This window comes from Elaeis guineensis, chromosome 2 (genome assembly GCF_000442705.2).
Source record: "Elaeis guineensis isolate ETL-2024a chromosome 2, EG11, whole genome shotgun sequence".
NCBI classification, from domain to species: domain Eukaryota; kingdom Viridiplantae; phylum Streptophyta; class Magnoliopsida; order Arecales; family Arecaceae; genus Elaeis; species Elaeis guineensis.
The window spans coordinates 69242560-69262448 of NC_025994.2; the positions used below are offsets into that span (position 1 = coordinate 69242560).

General features: G+C 37.0%; 1 pseudogene; it reads left to right on the top strand.

Annotated features, from left to right (window-relative positions):
* Positions 1-10252: 10252 nt before the first annotated feature.
* The window catches only part of LOC140855263 (dehydrodolichyl diphosphate synthase 1-like), a 32622-nt pseudogene continuing 22985 nt past the window's right edge, over positions 10253-19889 (top strand).

Consider the following 19889-nt stretch of genomic DNA (forward strand, 5'->3'; position numbering starts at 1 on the left):
TACTTTATCCATTGTTTCACTAAGCAAGATGCAGTGGGCTTGGTCTCTAAGTCCTGTGGCCTCACCTAATAGTTATTAGCACATTCTTTAGTTAAGTCAGACCCATCGTTCATCAATGGATGCAAAATCGTTATTGAGACCTTTACCTAACAGTTATTGGGCCCAATTTCATCTCTATCTCAGGACATCAAATATCAATAAAGTGATTGTACCTTCTCGATGCAATCGAACTACTGTAACCAATCGAGAACGATCAATGCCAGGAAGGTACCCGTATCTTTACAATGATGGAAGATCTCTAGACTTAATATTTAATGAAGAGATTTAAGTTTAAGTCTCTTCTAAATTAGCAGATCTGATATCTGACTGATTAAATCAGGTCAGCACATCAATATGTCTCACCATCCTAGTTGGCATGGGTGAACTCATGTCAACAAGTAACCTAACACGAAACTAAATCTCCCAAGATGGTCAAAAAGTTAAGATGCATGGGGGTCCCCCCATTGCTTTCATTAGACACCAATCAAAATTAGTCAGGTCAGACAATGGAACCAATTAAATAAGCACCATCTAAATATTTGCCTTAGACACCAAATTGATCGATTAGAATCGATTTGATTAACCTATTAAGATGGGCCCAAACCACTGAGCCAAATTCGATCTTGAGTTAATCAACTCACATCAAAATATGAATTGATGCGATCAACTACAACAAAAGTCAACTTTGAGCCCCTTTGATCTAATCCTAAACATCCATCGATTAGGTTCAATCAACTGCTCAAAATCAAAGACGGATTTTAGCTTGATCTAATCAATTAGACCCTAATTGTAGTTTGTTCACTTAGACCTAATTTGTTCAACCCATACCTACATGCAATAATATAATTTCAGATCTAAAAATGATTTTTAGATTATATTTCATTGAATGAAATTAATGACTTATGATCTTGAAATTGTTTCAGATCTAAACCTAGTTTTATATATCGAATATATATAGTTTTAGATCTAAATCAAATATGCATCATATATGTATTAATTTCATATCTAAAATTAAATTTACACATATCAAATATGTATAAAATCAGATCTAAAATAATGATCAAAATATTTTAAAATTATCTTTTTAAAAATTGATTTACATCAAACTAGGACAACCTTTACAATATAGGAGGTAAACCCTATATCAGGACAACCTTATATCGGTTTGATGTAAGCTTTTAATTATTCTAATTTCAAATTTTTACATAAATTAAACATATCACATATGTTAATTTTTAGATCTAAAATATTTAATTTAATTATTTTGAAAATAATTTTTCAAGATCGATCGATCTTGTTCTAGGACAACTTTTGTAGTATAGGAGAAAAACCCTATACCAGGACAACCTTATATCAGCACAAAATTAATTTTAAATTATTAAAATTTTTAGATCTAATCTAAAAACCAGATCATGTATTTTCAAAACCTATAGCTCTGATACTACTGTCAGAAAATTGGGTAGGCAGCATGTGTAGATTGCAAAACTTTAAAAATAGGCAGCGAAAAATAAAATGGGTTAAACCCTTCAACACCACATGCTAGATACCACATCTAAACCTACCCAAGTCCAAAGAAAGCACATATTATCAATCTAAAATTTAAAAAAAAATTATGAGATCAGATCTCATTACCTTTGCACGGGTAGAAATTCACCACTTTTGATGATCTCGGATTCGTAAAAGATTGAGCCGCACACATGTCCGACCTCTACAGGTATCCACCAGGATCGATCTCAATTTTTTTTTTCTCGTATGAGATTCTTCTTCTCAAGAAGAACCTTGGCCTTGAAGATTTTGATCAACTCCTTTGATCTTAACTACGAGATCAACTCCTTGATCTGCAGCCTTCTTCTTTTTCTCCTTGATCCTTGATCTCTAAGTCACTAGAGCTTCTTCTAGATGTGTGGAAGAGAAAGCACCAAACTTTTGGGCATGAAAAGGAAGAAAATGATAAGAGGAGGCATGGAGATGGAGAGAGGGAGAGTTTTGTTGATCAAAAATTTATTCTATGAAACCCTAGAGACCACTCTTTAGACACTGTCCTAACACATATCAAGAATCCTATCAACTTAAAAAGGTAGATTCTTATCTCATAAGAATCCTCTACCTTTTAAATCTGATTTATGCCAAATAAAATCAGATATAAATGATAATTAATTAACTATTTTAAGTATGTACAATAGGCATCCATGAAATACATGTCAGGTGGTTGGAGCGTCAATTCTTGGCACCCCACAAAGGGATCTCTAGTCAAAAAAGATGGGGCATGGACCCCACTCTCTCTCCTCCATGCCATGAAATATAAGAAGGGGTGGGCCTCTTTAGGATATGGTGCCCAAAAATTTCTAAAAAGAAAAAGATGCACCATATATTCTTCCATCTATTCCATATGCATGCTTAGAGATAATTAGGAGATAAAGAAGAGATAATGTTAGGATAATTATGTCAACTAATTAACTTAATCAAATCTTTTTGAGCTCACAATTAAGAGCCCAATTAAATCCAAATGAATTTAGGTTAGATTCAAGGCTATGGACTTGATCAAATCAAAGTTTCGAGAAGAATTAGGTTTAACCGTGTGCTAGCATGGTTCTCATAAATCGAATAAGATTTCAATAAATCCTAAGCCAATTGAAACTTCATAAACTTAATTGACAAATTCGAGATTAAATCTCTTAATGTGTGACCCCATAGGTTCCATTCTATCTGGTAGTAAGATATATTATGATCTCTATCATAATATCATCGAAACTCTTTTTAATAGATTGAAATATTTTTGATTCTACCCTTCGAGAGCCATCGATCATCAAGATGATGCCCGATGAGTCTCACATCCACCAGTGATATCTAGCAGTATATAGTGACAATCCAGTAAAATAAAAGTACGAACTCCTAGATGCAGCTATCGTATGATTCATCTTTCTATCATGAGTTCTGACTTGACGGAGGTCATGGAGAACTCGTCAGACCCCATCATCAGTCATATGCTAAATTGGCTCGACTCAAGTTTATTTGTGAATCTCGTAAAAAAAAATTTTCAGTATTCACACTTGTTTTGGCCAAAAACTTTCTAAACTCAATCTCACAAATCGCATAGGACTACTCTTTTTCTATCAAGATTGATAGATCCCTTCTATGTGCATCATACTCCAAACAGTGAACTTGAACCTACTGAAGCCAACATACACAGTAAGGATCCAAATGGCTAGAGATCAAAAAAATATACAGTCAAACCTAGTAGCCTCGTTGCAAATAGCCAATGACATCGCAGGTCAAAAGACCACTCACATCACTGCAATATTGAGAAGATCACTGACGAGTGAGTAGACATCTATGTAGTTCTCATGATGGTCACGCTCAATATAAGTTGTTCTCTAACAACCACCTGCACCTTCATCCCAAGATCTCTACACCATAGACTTAAGACTCATCTTCCCACAAGGGAGGTAAACCATGCACTGATCTCAAAAGGATTGATCACTATCCTCCATGACGATCCTTTGATCGGGAGCATTTAGAAAGTAACCACTAATTAATGTATGTCTCAAATTCTTAACTCTTTAAGAATATACAAAAATTATTTTTATTAATTTTTAGAATAAATTATGGATACATAAATATGATTGGAAAGAAAAAGTTCTTTATTGATAATAAAAAATTATAAGTACAAGTATAGGCCCAAGAATTATATAATGTGTCAGCCAACAATTAGCTTCTAAGACATAAATCTAATAAATTAATCATCAATCAAATTGATAATTAAATTCTATCATGATTCGTAATCGTATTTCAACTATCTGATCAGTCAAAAATCTCTTTGTATGTCAACCCATAGGTTCTATTCTGTCTGATAGTGAGATATATTGTGATCCCTATCATAATATCATCAAAACTCCTTTCAATAGGTTAGAACCATTCTAACTCTACCTATCAAGGATCATTGATCATCAAGATGATGCTCATGGATCTTACAATCCATCAGTAACACCAAGTAGTATATAGTGGCAACCCAGCAGAATAAAAGATGATGAACCTCTATATGTAGTTAACGCATGACACAGTCCCTCTATCATGAGTTCTGACCAGATGGTAGGTCATGGATGAATCGTCAAACTTCATCATCGATCATATGATAAATTCAATTAGCTCGAGTCCATATGTGATTCTCATGGAACATCTTTTTCATTAATTACATTGCTATAGCCATAGACTTAAGGACTCAGCTTTTTAAATCCCATAGGACTACTCTCTTTTGGTAGGATCGATAGATTCCATCTAGGTATACACTCTATTCCTATAGTGGATCAACTATCACCAACACTACTACAATGACTCATTAAGTCAATATTTATATGTAGTCAAACTCCAGCAGCCACACTACGAGCAGCTATAGCACCGTAAGTCAAAAGACCAGTCATACTACTGCAGCATAAAAAAGTCACTAACGAGTGAGCAGACTTTCATGTGACTTCTGGTGTTAGTCACGCTTAATACTAGTTGTTCTCTAACAACCACCTGCACTCTCACTCTAGTGTCACTATACTGCAGACTCGAGACTCATCTGTTCGAAGGAAACAATCCATGCACTGGTCTATCTGGATCAATCACCATCCCGATGATGATCCTATGATCAAGAACAATTTAAGAATTAACCATCAATGATACATGTCTCAAATTCTCAACTCTTTGAAAATATGTGTCATCATCTTGTTAATCCCTTGAATAATTCATGGACACATAAAATATGAATGGTAATATAAATGCCCATTAAGTACAAAATCATGTCCTAGTAATATGATATGTGTTAGCCAAGATTGACTTCTAGGACATACATCTAATAATCTCTCACTTACACTAAAGTCAATCTGCCATATATCAAGTTCCATCTTCATAAGACAGGCTTTAGTCTTCGGCTAGCTAAGTGACTTATTAGTGGGTTAACCACATCTCATATGGAGTTTGCTCTCTGTACCTCTGTACCTCTATGTATTCTGTTGCTCTATATACTTAGATATCTGGTGAGACCTAGACTTCTTAGCAAGGGCTATGATACCATCATCTTTGCAGTATAGTGTTATAGCATCTAATAGCATGATATCCAGTTCTGCAACTAACATTAGAACTAGAATACATCCTACACATCTACAATGTACTCAGCTTTCATCGATCGATTACTTGGAATCCTTCTAAGATATCGACATGATTACACCTATAATGTAGATATTCTATAATTAACATTAGATATAAAATCTGAATTAGTGTATCCTCCCACTCCTAGCTTTGATCCTTCTCTAAATCAAGAACAAATGCTTAGTTCTTCTCAAGTACTTAAAGATATTTTTACAGCAATCCAGCACTCTCAGTCTGGATATAACTAATATCTACTCGTGACATTCACAGTATTAATTATATCAGTTCAAGTACATTATATGACATACATCTATGCCCAAGAGGGTAGTAGACCCCTCTTCAAGATTTCTATGTTGAACCCTTTCAGCATCTACTCTCTATACTTTATCTGTGAAAATACAAGCATCCAATTACATCTATCTCTATAAATCTTTATATTCTCAGAATATAGGATGCTTGTTTTTGATCTTTCATGGAGAATTTTATATACAATCATATTTTAATCGATGTCAGTATTGGACACTCCCATTGACCTTTTTGGAAACATATAATTTTTTATTTCTGATCAAACAATTTGATCATATCATCGAGATGAATGTTCCAACTCCAAGATTATTGTAAACTTTGTAATCTCCTATCACGAGAAGTGAAATCTATAAGCTATTCCATACAGAAATCTTCAAAAGATATCCAGTTAGAAAAGCTATTTCACATCCTTTTCTTGGAGTCGATGTCTAACATCACCTCGTTGTAGGTTTTGGGATCATCTCTATGTTCCTATCTCCTATTGAGAAATAATTTTTCTCTACATCCTCTGTTAAGCATACCCAAATACCTTTCGAGAGGATGAGAGAGCCTACTGTATCTACGAGGTGAAAGAAGAATATACGTATACTGGCTTAACATAAATAAGTTCTTTAGGTCCTATAGCTCGCTACTCTTCAGAGACACTCTCTTCGAGCTTAACTTTTCTCTCACTGCTTCATCTTGGTTAAATATTTTTTAAGAAAATAGCATGTTGAGTCACAATCACATTGTAATCCTTTCAAAAGAAAAATAGTATCCCAAACTCTTTTAGGATGAGCTTTATAGACCTATCCTCTAACATATCCACTTGTTGTCTTTGACATAAGCTGGATATCTTTGAATTTTGAAATAATCAAGATTCAGTTCTCACCATATCATATCTCATACGGTATGGTAAGAATAAATTTAGAGAGAATCCAACTCCATAAAAATGAAGCATATCCTTAAAGAAATAAAAATAAATCAGTGAAGTCCATCATGGATCGGACCATATCTCATATAGTCCCATGACTCTTCTTAACTATCTCGTTGAGTTGAGATGTACTAAGAGGGGTCCAGTATGAAACTATGTCATAATTGAAAAAAAAAAAATTTGGTATTGCATCCTTGATTCGATCGAAGTACCTTTAAAAATTTTTTGATTTGCTTTCTACTTTATATCTAAATTCTTTAAATCTTTCAAAAATTTTAGATTTGTATCTCATATACTTATCCTTACTATGACTGATCATCAGTGAAGGTAACGAAGTAGAGACAACTCCCTTTGTTATCACATCAAATGAGCAACATACATCAAATGTGTACTAAGATAAGTATCTCAGTGATCATTTTTCTCTTATCCTACAAGAGTAGCTTGGTCATTTTTTCTCAAAGAGATGATACACAAACTAGATATGACTCAATAGTCAATGAGCCCAAAAGCTTATATTTCTCCAGTTTGTTAATCATTTCTTCTCCTATACGACCTAGCTCAAAGTTCTATATATACTTAAGGTTTGTCTCAACTCTGAATCTCTCAGATCCAATGACATTCACTACTTGCTCAATTAAGTTCACAGATGTATCACCATACAACTGATAGAGAATGTCTCTAAAAACTAAATCCAAATGATAATCACAAAGGATAGATACCCATGGCCATAGCAACAACTCTTACCTTATTGCCATTTTAAGGGTTACCTCCTTAGTCCTCTATCTTTCCATAGACTCTATACAAAATGCATAAAAAGCACTAGAGTCTCAAACTCAACTAGGAGAAGAGAAAATCATAAGGATAATATTGAGCAATTTCGATAAGCCTACTCAAGGTGTGTGCTTATTTTTTTAGGCTCTCTAGGTATATACCTCTGAATATTTTAAGGTTTCTTAGTTACCAACATTTTGACCAATTCAGATAAGATGTCAAGAAGATCATTCATATGGTAGTTTACCATAAACTATCTGTTAAAATTTGATGCCTTAAAACTCGATCCACATTGAGCCAACAGTGAGGTCTGCAGTGAAAAATGAAATCCAATGAGATTAAGATCACCCCAAACAGAGTTCAAATGGAGGAGATACGAGCTTTTGAAGTTTGCACGAGATCCGAGGTGGTGGAGGACCGCCAGCGACCGACGGTAAGCTGGCGGTGGTGCAGCCAAAGGTGGCAGAGCGTGGCCCAGGCTCGCGGCCCAGGTGCACGGCCCAGGCAGGCGCACGACCCAGGTGGGCACGCAGACCTGCCCATGCACGGGCGTGCAGGGTGCGGCCCGGGCCTAGGCGACCCAAGCCCATGCGCGTGGGCCGGCCCAGGCCCAGGCACTGCTGGGGCCTGGCTTGTACCCTGATCCATCGTGGATCGGGCGATCCATGGCGGACCGCATGGACCATCTGGGCATTTCTCACGATCCACGACACTATTCCATGGATCAGAGCATGATCAAATGGCTGGGGTTGATCTGGGTCTTGATCCGACGGTCCAGAGGATTATTTGGCTTTATTTAGGACTCCTAATCCCTCTCTAATTGATGTTTAAGCCTTTAAAAGGCTGGGAACACCTAAAACAGCGTGTGGCGGCTTGGTTTTACCTCACAGAAACCCATAAGATCTGTGGTGGTGCAGAAACCAACTCGAGAAGAGAGAGAGAGAGACCACGTTGCTAAGAGAGAAGGAGCAGGAGGCTCCTGGATAATGGACGTCGGTCACTTTAGGGGTTCAGGGGGGTCTTTCAAGAGAAAAAATTTTGTGAGAAAAACTTTCTGTGAGGAAGAAATTGGATGTACGAGGATTGAGGGTAAGATCTTCTCTTGTAAAATTTTTTTTTCATAGTAAAGTTTGCATGCTCCATGGAGACGAGCCCTTTTGTGACTGATCCACGTATTTTGATTATTTTTTATTTTATTTCTTCTTTCTTCCTGCTACATCATGCGGTATCGAAAAGGTCTGGGAGGTGGTGTCCTAGTCAGACATCCATTCAATAAGTAGTATTAGAGCGAGGCGATACAAGGACATAGATTGCAGCGGTGGTGAGCAAGATCGAAGATGGAGAAAATAGGAATAATCAAGATGGAGATCAACAAATTTGATGGTAAGAGCAATTTCTCCTTGTGGTAGGCAAGAGTGAAGGACGTGCTCATCCAACAAGGGTTGATCGATGCTCTCTTGTGCGATGAGAAGCCGACACCATAGAGGTACGAGATTGGAAATAGCTACAGATACAGGCAGTGAGTACCATCCATATGAACCTAACGAATGAGGTGGTGATCCATGTGCTGAGCGAGACTTCTCCGATGGTGCTGTGATCGAAGCTCGAGGAGTTGTATATGGAGAAGTCTCTCACCAACATATTTTCTCTCTGGAGATAGTTTTACCAGTTGTGGATGGTTGAGGGATAAAGCATGTAGGAGTATCTCAGTTACTTCCAGAAGCTCCTCACCGACCTCCTCAGTATTGGTGAGAATGTTGAGGAGAAGATCAGGGTGCTGGTTTTGCTAGCATCATTTCTATCTTCGTACGAGTCCTTGATGACTGCTCTTCTAGTGGGAAAGAGCACTATCAAGATGGACGAGGTCACCACGATGATACTCCAAAATGAAGTTCTCAAGAGAGAGAACCCAGCTTCGAGCTCAGGTGGTGGTAGCTCAACTTTGGTGGCTTCTGGAGGAGCAGAAGGCGGTAGATGGAGCGACAGAAGATTATGACAAGGGTGGTCCAAGTCTAAGAGGGACTCGAGCAAAATCAAATGTTAACGGTGTGAAGAGTTAGGGCATCTAGCCAGAGATTGCCCTCAACTCAAAAATCGGATGGTGGCTGCTGTAGCGATGGCCGACAGTGATTCAGATGGAGATATTCTAGAGATATCTGATAAGGTATCTACTTCTTTCCAGCAATGAATATTAGATTCTGCATACCCCTATCATGTATGTTGTAGAGAGGAGTAGTTTGACTCCCTGAAAAATAGTAAGGGTACTGTATATCTGTCGGATGGATCAAACTGTACGATCAGAGGTATTGGGATGGTCAGCTGGAGGACATATGATGGTGCAGTGAGAAGATTGGGGGATGTCCGATACATATTCGATTTCAGGTGAAATCTTATCTCACTTAGTAGACTGGATTCGAGAGGCTACAGGATGGTAGCCGGTGAAGGAATCCTGAGGGTGCTACGTGGCAATAAGATTATGCTGGAGGAGAAGAAGGGGAGTAAAGGATATTATTACCTGATGGAAAGCTCAGTGTGAGATGGAGCTTCGAAAGTCAAGTGGAGCCCAGAGCGAGGTGGAGCTCCAAGAGGTGGATCGGGCACGAGACAGGAGACTCGGGAGAACGAGAGGCGATGTCACAATATAAGATTCCTATTGCCACAGGATGATGCCCCGAGTAAGTCTCAGGTCAGGAAGAGCACAGTATATGATGGAGATGGGATCGAGCAGTCTGGCTCGACTCTCATGTTTGCCCATCCATGATCAGCAAGTGAATGCCCCAAGGATGGGGGCGAAGAGATCTAGAAGCTCTTGGAATTAGGAGGAGGTCGAATATCGATCGAAGTAGAGATTGTTAGGATTTGATACCTCAAGATTCGATATATATTAAGTTCACAGTGAGGTCCGCAGTGAATAATGGAGTCCAACGAGACCAAGATCACCCCAAATGGAGCTCGGATAAAGGAGATATGAGCTTTTGAAGCTTGCACGAGATCCGAGGTGATGAAGGACCGTCGACGGCCGACGGTGAGCTGATGGAGTGGTGGTGGCATGGTCGTAGGCAATGGAGCACAGCCCAGGCAAGGCCAACGCGCATGGCGTGCGGCCCAAGCATGCGGCCCAAGCGCATGGCCGAAGAGCGCGGCCCAAGCAAGCACGTGGCCCAGCCCATGCGCGGGCACGCAAAGCATTGCCCGGGCCCAGGCACCCAACGCGGGCATGGCCCAGGCCCGCACGTGCGAGCCAGCCCAGGCCCAGGCGCCACTCGGGCCAGGCCTGTACCCCGATCCACCATGAATCGGGCGGTCCATGGTGCACCGCATGGGCTGCCTGAGCATTTTTCGGGTATTTCTCATGGTCCATAATACTATTCCATAGACTAAAGCATGATCAAACAGTTGAGGTTGATCTGGGTCTTGATCCGATGGTCCAGGAGGTTATTTGGCTTTGTTTAGGACTTTAATCCCTCTATAATTGATGTTTAAGCCTTTAAAAGGCTGGGAACACCTGAAACAATGTGTGGCGGCTTGGTTTTACCTCATGAAAACCCATGAGGTCTGTGGTCACATGGAAACAAACTCAAGAAGAGAGAGAGAGACTGCATCACTGAGAGAGAAGGAGCAAGAGGCTCCTGGACAGCGTACGTCGGTCACTTCAGGAGTTTATGGGGTTCTTTCAAAAGAGAGAGTTTTTGTAAGGAAAACTTTCTGTGAGGAAGAAATTGGATGTACGAGGGTTGAGGGTGAGATCTCCTCTTATAAAATTTTTTTTTCATAGTGAAGTTTGCATGCCCCATGGAGGCGAGCTTTTTTGTGGCTGATCCATGTATTTTGATTATTTTTTATTTTGTTTCTTCTTTCTTCCTACTACATCGTGCGATACCAAAAAGATCTTGAGAGGTGGTGTCCTGGCCAGACATCCACCCAACACTATCCATATAAACTAAACAAAGATCGCAAGATCAAATTCACAAGCAATTCTTTATGTATGATCATGTTGAGCCTTTTAAATTCCTTAATGTCTTTGATCATCATCAAATAACGATCATAGACTGATTGCCCATCACGCATCTCATGCGCTATGCAACTCTGATCATCTCACAACACTTGTAAATGAATCAATATATCGTTGGCAGTGTACATGTGCTTTTGCATACGTTAGAGTTCATCTAACATGGACTTTAACATATAGTAGCTATCTTTATTATCATTGTACATCCACTCATCAAGTATAGCTCGTTGACTTTGGGTTGGATAGGCTGTTAACATCAAAATAACCTGATAGAGAATATTGCTTAAATTTTTTAAAATTAAAAATAATTCTTAAGTTTGTGAGCCAGTTTATGTAATTAATTTCAGTTAAATGGTTGATATCTAGGATTTGAGCTAGAGGGTTAGAAGCTAATACAATAAATAGCAGAGAGTAAATATTTTAGATGAATATTTGTACTTATTTTATAATTTATTCTAAGAATTTTTAGATGTAAAAAGACTCTCATTACTTTATCAGATCTCTCACACTCTCCGAGTGGAGAAACAAAAATTCTAACGTGATAATTGAGTTTTTAATGAATGCTACGATCCCACTGATGCCGTGCACCTCACCTAACAGTTATTGATAATATGACCATCGATGCATGAATAACTCTTTGTCCAGATACTTCTCTAATCATATTGTAGCGACTCGATCTCTAAGTCATGTGGGCTCACCTAACAATTATTGCCCACACTCCTTAGTTAAGTCAGACCCACCATTCATAAGCAGGTGCAAAGCCACCAATGGGTCCCTCACCTAATAGTTATTGGGTCCAATCCCATCTTTATCCTGGAGCAACTCTTTGCTAATAAGTGATTGCATGCTCCCGATGCAACGAATCATTATGACCAACCAAAAATAATCAACACCGGTAGTATGCCCGTACATCTACAATGGTGGAAGACCATTGGACTTAATATTTATGGAGAGATTTAGGTTTAGGTCTCATCTAATCAATCATCACATGACTGATCTAATTGGCATGAACTAAATCAAACCGTCAAGCAACCATATTTGAGACAATCTTCCAAATTGGCTAAGTAAGTGGAGATTGGTGGAGGTCCCCTCGTTGCTTTCCTTAGACATCAATAAATTGACTAGATCAGTGAATAGAATCAATTAAATAATCATCTTTCAGTTACTTGTCTTAGACACCAATTGATTAATTGGTCTGAATAAGTTAGCTTAGGTAAATCAGATTCGAACCATAGAGCCAAATTAGGTCCTTAGATTAATTGATTCTACATATGGGTATCAATTGATTCGATCAACAATAATTATATAATCTTAAGCTTTATTGATCTAATCCTAATCAATACTTAACTTAGTTTGATCAACTGCTAAATTGATTTAGACCCATTATGATCAAATCAGAAACTCTAGATGTAATCCAATTATATGACCTAATTTGATCTACCTATGACCAATCCCTCATACATAAATACTAATTTCAGATCTTAAATCTAAATCTTCAGATCTAAATTCTTTACATGAAAAGTATATTTTGATCTTGAAATAATTTTTAGATCATACATACAAACATATATCATATACATGAATAAAGTTTAGGTCATAAAAACTAATTTCAGCCTTAAACATGCTTTCATATATCATATATACGAATCAAAATAGATCTCGAAACTCTTTTCAAATCTAAACAACAAAACATATATCATATATATGATAAAAAATTAGATCTAAAATTTTATTTTAATTAAAAATTTTAATATCATTCTAGGACAATCATACAGCATAACAAGTTATACCAGAACAACCTTATATCAAAACGACATCAAAAATTTTTAAATCTAAAATTTTTCTCTATAAATTTTAGATGTAAATCTTAATCTCATGCATATGACGTGGCTTTGATACTACTGTTGAAATTTTATGATTTCATGTATGCAAAATTTTTCAAAATGAGTACGCAGTGAAATTTAAAAATTCAAATTAAATCTGATTTAATCTAAGTACGCATACGATCAAATCTTAAAACCATAAATAGGATCTACATATGTGAGATAAGATTCAGATACAGAAATCAAATAAAAATAAATAAATAGAGAAGATTCAATCTTCATACTTTGGTATGAGTCGATCTACACCACAAATTGATGATCATGGATGTCTTTCGAAGGTCCCTTGAAGTCGCACAAGTGTCCGACCTCTATGGATATCCACATGAGACTTCGATCTGATCAGAAGCTTCTTAATCTCATCGAGGTGCTAGTTCTTTTGTAGAGATCGTATTTTGATAGTTGAATAATCTTCTTTTCTCTCAAGATGCTCTCAGAGAAGAAGAAGAAGAAAATATGAGGATGATGATCTCTATGCTAAAAATCATGAGAAGAATCCTTTCTTCTCTTTTCTTCTTAAAAATTCATAAATCAAATCTCTACGCTAGAGATGTAAGAATTTTTGTCCAACTCTTAGACAAAGATGAAGAAAAACTCATATCCAAACTTAGACAAAAGAGAGAGAAGACACCCCCAACAACCAACCTTTGGTTGTGGGTAAGAAAGAAAGGATAGGAGCACACATACCTCACGCCCCTTGGACCTTCACGCCGTGCCTCTCTCCCTTGGATTTTCATGCACACATCCCCTTAATTTTTGGCATCAAAACCTGATCTCATCTGGTTGGTTAACGCCCACATACGGTGCCATGTTTAAATAGAAGAAGAGATAGTGTTTTGGTAGGAGATAAGAGTCCAAACTCTCTTGGACTCTAGAATTTTATGCCACCCAACACCTTCCTATTTTGCGCCCCATATCACACGAAAAAAATCAGATGGCATGAACTCCTTTCACGCTAAAAAACTCATGCAAAAGGGGGTGGGGCGTGGCATCCAAAATCAAGTTGGCGTGGCTGGTTTATGGCGCATGGAGGGGAGAGTTCAATCTACATGGGACTCCTCTTTAGATGACAGATTTAAACCAAATAAAATTTTAACCAATTTTAATCATATTAAAAATTGATTAGATCTAAATAGATTAAAATTCTAATCTGATTAGGAGCTTAAATTATTTAGATTAGATGTCACCTAATTAGAGGAGGAGTCCTAATCTTTTTGGACTCTCTCTTGGTGCTTGAGTCAAACTCAATTTAATCCTAATCCAATTAGAATTTAGTACACCCATGAAGAGGAGAATTCTTAGTTCAAATAAAAACTCAAACACTCTTAATTAGATCCTAATCTAATTAGAAATTAAATCAAACTCAAATCCTAATTAAACAAAAAATTATTTTTCCATACAATTTAGTTATCTCATAACCCAATTAGGCTTGATCAAATCAAACCCATATCAAGTCAAATTAAATTTAATTTAATTAGACTTGATGTAAGCTCCATTGCTCAATCAAATTAAGTCAATTAACAATCTAATTGCTAATTAATCCTCCTATAACTTACTAACTCTTTAGCAAGTTGCTTAATTATAACTTTTGTATTGGATTAATCATCAATCAAATTGATCATTAAATCTAATCATGATTTATAATCATAATTCAACTATCTGATTAGTCAAAAGTCTCTTTATGTGCCTCATAGGTTCTATTCTATCTGGTAGTGAGATATATTATGATCCCTATCATAATATCATCAAAACTCTTTTCAATGGATTAGAACCATTCCAATTCTGTCCATCAAGGATCATCGATCATCAAGATGATGCTCGTGGATCTCACAATCCATCAGTGACACCTAGCAGTATGTAGTGATAATCTAGCAGAATAAAAGGTGATGAACCTCTAGGGGCAGTTAATGTATGATACAGTCCCTCTATCGTGAGTTCTGATCAGATGACAGGTCATAAATGAATCATCAAACTTCATCATCGATCATATGATAGATTCAATCAGCTCGAATCCATGTGTGATTCTCATGGATACTCTTTTTCATTAATCATATTACTATAGTCATAGACTTAAGGACTCAGCTTCTTAAATCTCATAGGACTACTCTCTTCTGTTAGGATTGATAGATTCTATCTAGATGTACATCCTACTCTTACTGTAGATCAACTATCATCAACATCCACTATAAAGACTCATTGAGTCAATGTTTATGTATAGTCAAACTCCAGCAGCCATACTGCGAGCAGCTGTAGTACCGCAGGTCAAAAGATCAGTCACACTACTACAGCATTAAGAAAGTCACTAACGAGTGAGCAGATATCCATGTAACTTCTCGTATTGATCACGTTCAGTGTTAGTTATTCTCTAACAACTACCTACACTCTCGCTCTAGTGTCACTACACCGCAGACTCGAGACTCATCTGTCCGAAGGAAGCAATCCGTGTACTGATCTATCTGGATCAATCACCATCTCCATGATGATTTTATGACTAGAAGTAATTTAGGAATTAACCATCGATGATACATGTCTCAAATTCTTAACTCTTTGAGAATATGTGTCATTATCTTATTAATCCCTTGAATGATTCATGGACACATAAAATATGAATGATAATATAAATACCCATTAAGTACAAAATCATGTCCTAGTAATATGTTATGCGTCAGTCAAGATTGGCTTCTAGGATATACATCCAACAAAGAGTAATTTGCAGGGAAAGAGAAATTGAACAAATACTTGGTTACAAGTCCCTCCAAGAGATGGTCAAGCTATCTCACTGATGGGGTATTTAGGTTCTCACCATCTTTGCTTTTTCTTTTTAGAATTGGCTCTAACCTAAGGTCTCTTACCTGGAATTCAGATCTTACATAATGTGTGTTTTGTACTGTAGAGATCACTCATCATGAAACAATGGGCTCTCACTCATCTCTAAAATAGAGGACTCTCGCTCATCTAAAAAATCCTGCATCTTTGGCTCCCTAAAGTGATGCTTTCAGTCTGTAAGATTACTAAAAGCCCTCCATGTTCGAGATGAGCAACATGATGGTTGTCTGAGCATGCATTAGTCTGTAAATTGCAAATCATGGAGTATAAAAGATCTCGATTCCTGGAACTCCTACCTTGTCTCCTCCCACTCCACCATACAAAGTGTCTAATTTACTTATAGCTTGATTATGCATATTTCTATTTCTTTGCTAGTAGAGGTTGATTTTGCTAATGATACTAATTGAAGATGCTCTCAAGAAGAACATTAGGTATTATCTGAGGAAGATGTTATAAGAAAAAAATATTTCAACCTTTATAACATACTAGGAAGCTTATCCCTTGTATAAGAGTAGCGCTCAATCATATAGTTAATTTTTCATATAGGTTTAAAGATCTTGATCATGATAATTAGGAGAGTCCATTATATAGATGATGTAGGTAAGAAGTAAGATCCAAGACAAGATATTGGTCTAGAGGAAAATCCTGATGCACATGATGGGATTAACTTTTTTTAGTAACAATTGTTATTTGTTAGAAATTAGAATGGCTATATTATATAACGTGAACAATGGATGTTAGTTGATATTTTAAATATTTATAGATAAATATAAATTTTTAAATTTTAAATTTTAATATCAGTTTTAAATAACATGTATGCATCATTTATTGCACTATTACAAGAAAATTCCCTATGTTAATGAGGCTCCAATTCATGAAGGCCATGACCCGTAGTAGTACAGTAGGGCTCAAACATTCTCTCTACCCATTTATTCACCCTCCATCCTTCTTTTAATAGTAGGGGACCATGGATCCGTTGGAGGAGTTAGAAGAAGGATTGAATGAGCTTAAAGATGGTCATAATCTGTTGGCCATAATTAAAGCGACCATGTGAAGTAGTTGTATGCCATAATTTGCAATCTAGGATCCAGATCTAAATTTCTTGAAGCTCCCCATCGGAAAATGGTGTTTGTTCACCTACTTTTATTGTTGTTATAGCAATGTGTAAGTATCTTGAACAAAGTTAAGGCATAAAAGCAATTTGCAAAGAAAGAGAAATTGACCAAATACAATTGCTAGAACCATGTCATTGTTTTATTGGAATCAGTTTAGGTAGCCACTAGTAGCTCCCACTAATAACAGTAGACTTGCATCCCATGGAAATCTATTTCATATCCAGCAATGCTTTTGTGAATTGCACCCTTTACAATGTGTATCATTGATACCATTTGCTACTAGTGGCAAGCCAATCCATTTCACATCCCTTCCTATGCCATCATTCCCATCCAATCCCCCATTTTCTTCTTGAAACCACTCCTACTTTCCTTTGCAAGTTATTGACAAGAGCAAAATATACAGAGAAAGAGAAAAGAGAGGGAAGAGCTAAAGTGCAAGAAATGGAGGTGATGGTGGTGAGTAGCCGCCATTAGATTTGCGATGGGAGCTACTGCTGAGTGTGGCTGTGATCATGGATGGCAATTCTAGGTGGGCAAGGATGAAGGGACTGCCAACATGAGCAAGCCATGATGCTGGTTATAAGTCCCTTCAAGAGATGCTTAAGCTATCTTATCGATAGGGGATTCGGGTTCTCACCATTTATACCTGGCTCCGACCTAAGGTTTATTACTCGGTTTTCAAATCCTATAGAGTATGCCTTTTACACTGCAGAGATCGCTTATCTCAAAAATAGTAGGCTCTCGCTCATCTCAAAATTCCTACATCTTTGGCACCCCAAAGAGGTGCTCTAAGTTTGAAGATTAGGAAAAGCCCTCCATTTTCAAGATGAGCAACATAATGGCTATTTGAGTATTCATTACTCTCAACATTGCAAATCATGCAATGTAAAAAATTTGGATTCCTTAAACTCTTTTTTTTCCTCCTGCTCCACCATACAAAGTCTCTAATTTATTTATAACTTAATTATATATATTTATATTTTTTTTGTAGGTAGAGGTTGATTTTTTGATGACGTTGATTGAAGGTTGTCTCAAGGAGAACATTAAGTATTTTGTGAGGTAGGTATGGCTTGAAGATTTTTTTTTTAAAAAAAAAAAATTCAACCTTTATAACAAACTTAGAGGCTTTTCCCTTGTATAAGAGTACAGCTCAATCATATAGTTAATTTTTTATATAGATTTAAAGATCTCGATTATGATAATTAGAAGGGTCCATCATATACACGGCATACATAAGAAGTAAGATCCAAGTCAAGATATTGGTCCAAAGAAAAATCCTGATATAATTGGTGGGATGAATTTTTTTTTAATAACAATTATTATTTATTAGAACTCAGAATGACTATATTATACAATATCAGCAATATATGTTATTGATATTTTAAACATTTATAAAATAAATATTGATTTTTAAATTATAAATTTTAATATTAATTTTTGAAATAATATAAATAAATTATTTATTATATTATTATAAAAAACTTCCCATGTTAATGAAGTTTTAATTCATGATAGCCATGCCCCTCCCTCCCTCCCTGCTTTTAATAGGGCATCATGGATCCACGGGAGGGGTTAGAGAGAGGATGGCCCACAAGCTAAAAATAGACATAACCTTTCGGCTATAATTAAGGCGACCATGTGAAATGATTGTGTGCCATAATTTATTGACAATTTCTTGTCCTTGTGTGTCAGCAATAGGACCTGAACCATGCCTGATTGTTAAAGTCAACATGACCCAAATCTTTAACCTAATCCAATCCAGACATCAAATCCAACCTGATCCACTCAAGCCTATTTCTCTCCCCTCCATCCCACGTATTCTCTTGCTGCTCCTGCTCAACACCCCCAAAATGCCCCAGGCCATTTGGCCATGCTTCTCTCTCTCCACCAAATCTCCATGCTATTATAAGTAGCCACTAGAGCTTGGATCAAAGCCGCATAAGAGATCGGGCACATTCAATCTATTATTCCGACAACCAAAAGAGTCTGGCTGTCCTATTTAAAGCTTGATAAACTTCTTAATTATACTAGCATCTACCGAAGATTTAAAGAAAACAATGAAGAAGTGAATAAAAAAAATCCCAAATTTGTTTTTCCTTGACGATTTCTTTTCTCTAGTGAAGCTTGAAACCATAGCTTTTTTTTCGATTATTAGGTTTCTAGGATTTCAACATCTTCGGAATGGAACTCCGAAAGCATCTTCTTCTTTTTTCTTTTTTTTCTTTTCCAGGTTGCAACCTCTCTCCCCATGGTCAGTCTTCCCTCTCTCTTGTTTTGCACCAGAGCCAGAAGGAGAAGCTCTGGCCCAGATCTAGGTAGGCCTAATCGGGCGTTGGGCCAGGGTTGATTCAGGTAAAAAATAGTTAGAAATACATTCTTAAAGATTATAATCATGTCTTGTGTGTAAAAAGTCCTCTCGCTCTAGACCTGAATAGGAATTCATGAGGCTTCGACTAATTAGATAAAAGCTTTTCAGAGCTCCTTCAATGTTGACATAGCAACCTATAGTTCAACCATTTCGCAAGCATGGGACAATTTTTTACCAGGCACACCAATACCATTACCATGGGACAAAAAGAACTTTTAATGCAACTGAACAGGCACCCCCTCGCCGTTGTAGTCGACTGTAGGTACAGAATTTATATAAGATTTAAATATCACAGCTTAATTGTACCAGATTAGAGGATCTCAACTAGTTGAATTGGTAAAATTCCTCCTATGGATTTAAGAAATTTGATTTTCAACTAAGCTTCCAGTACTTGTGTTTTTCCGAAAAAGAAAAAAAAAAAAAAAGTATTTCGAGATGCTGGCAGCAGCATTTGGACAACAGTAATCGGAAGGTTGCCTTTACTTGCACCTCCTTCTCAAATAGAGATTTCTTATGTTGGGATAGGTTCCCG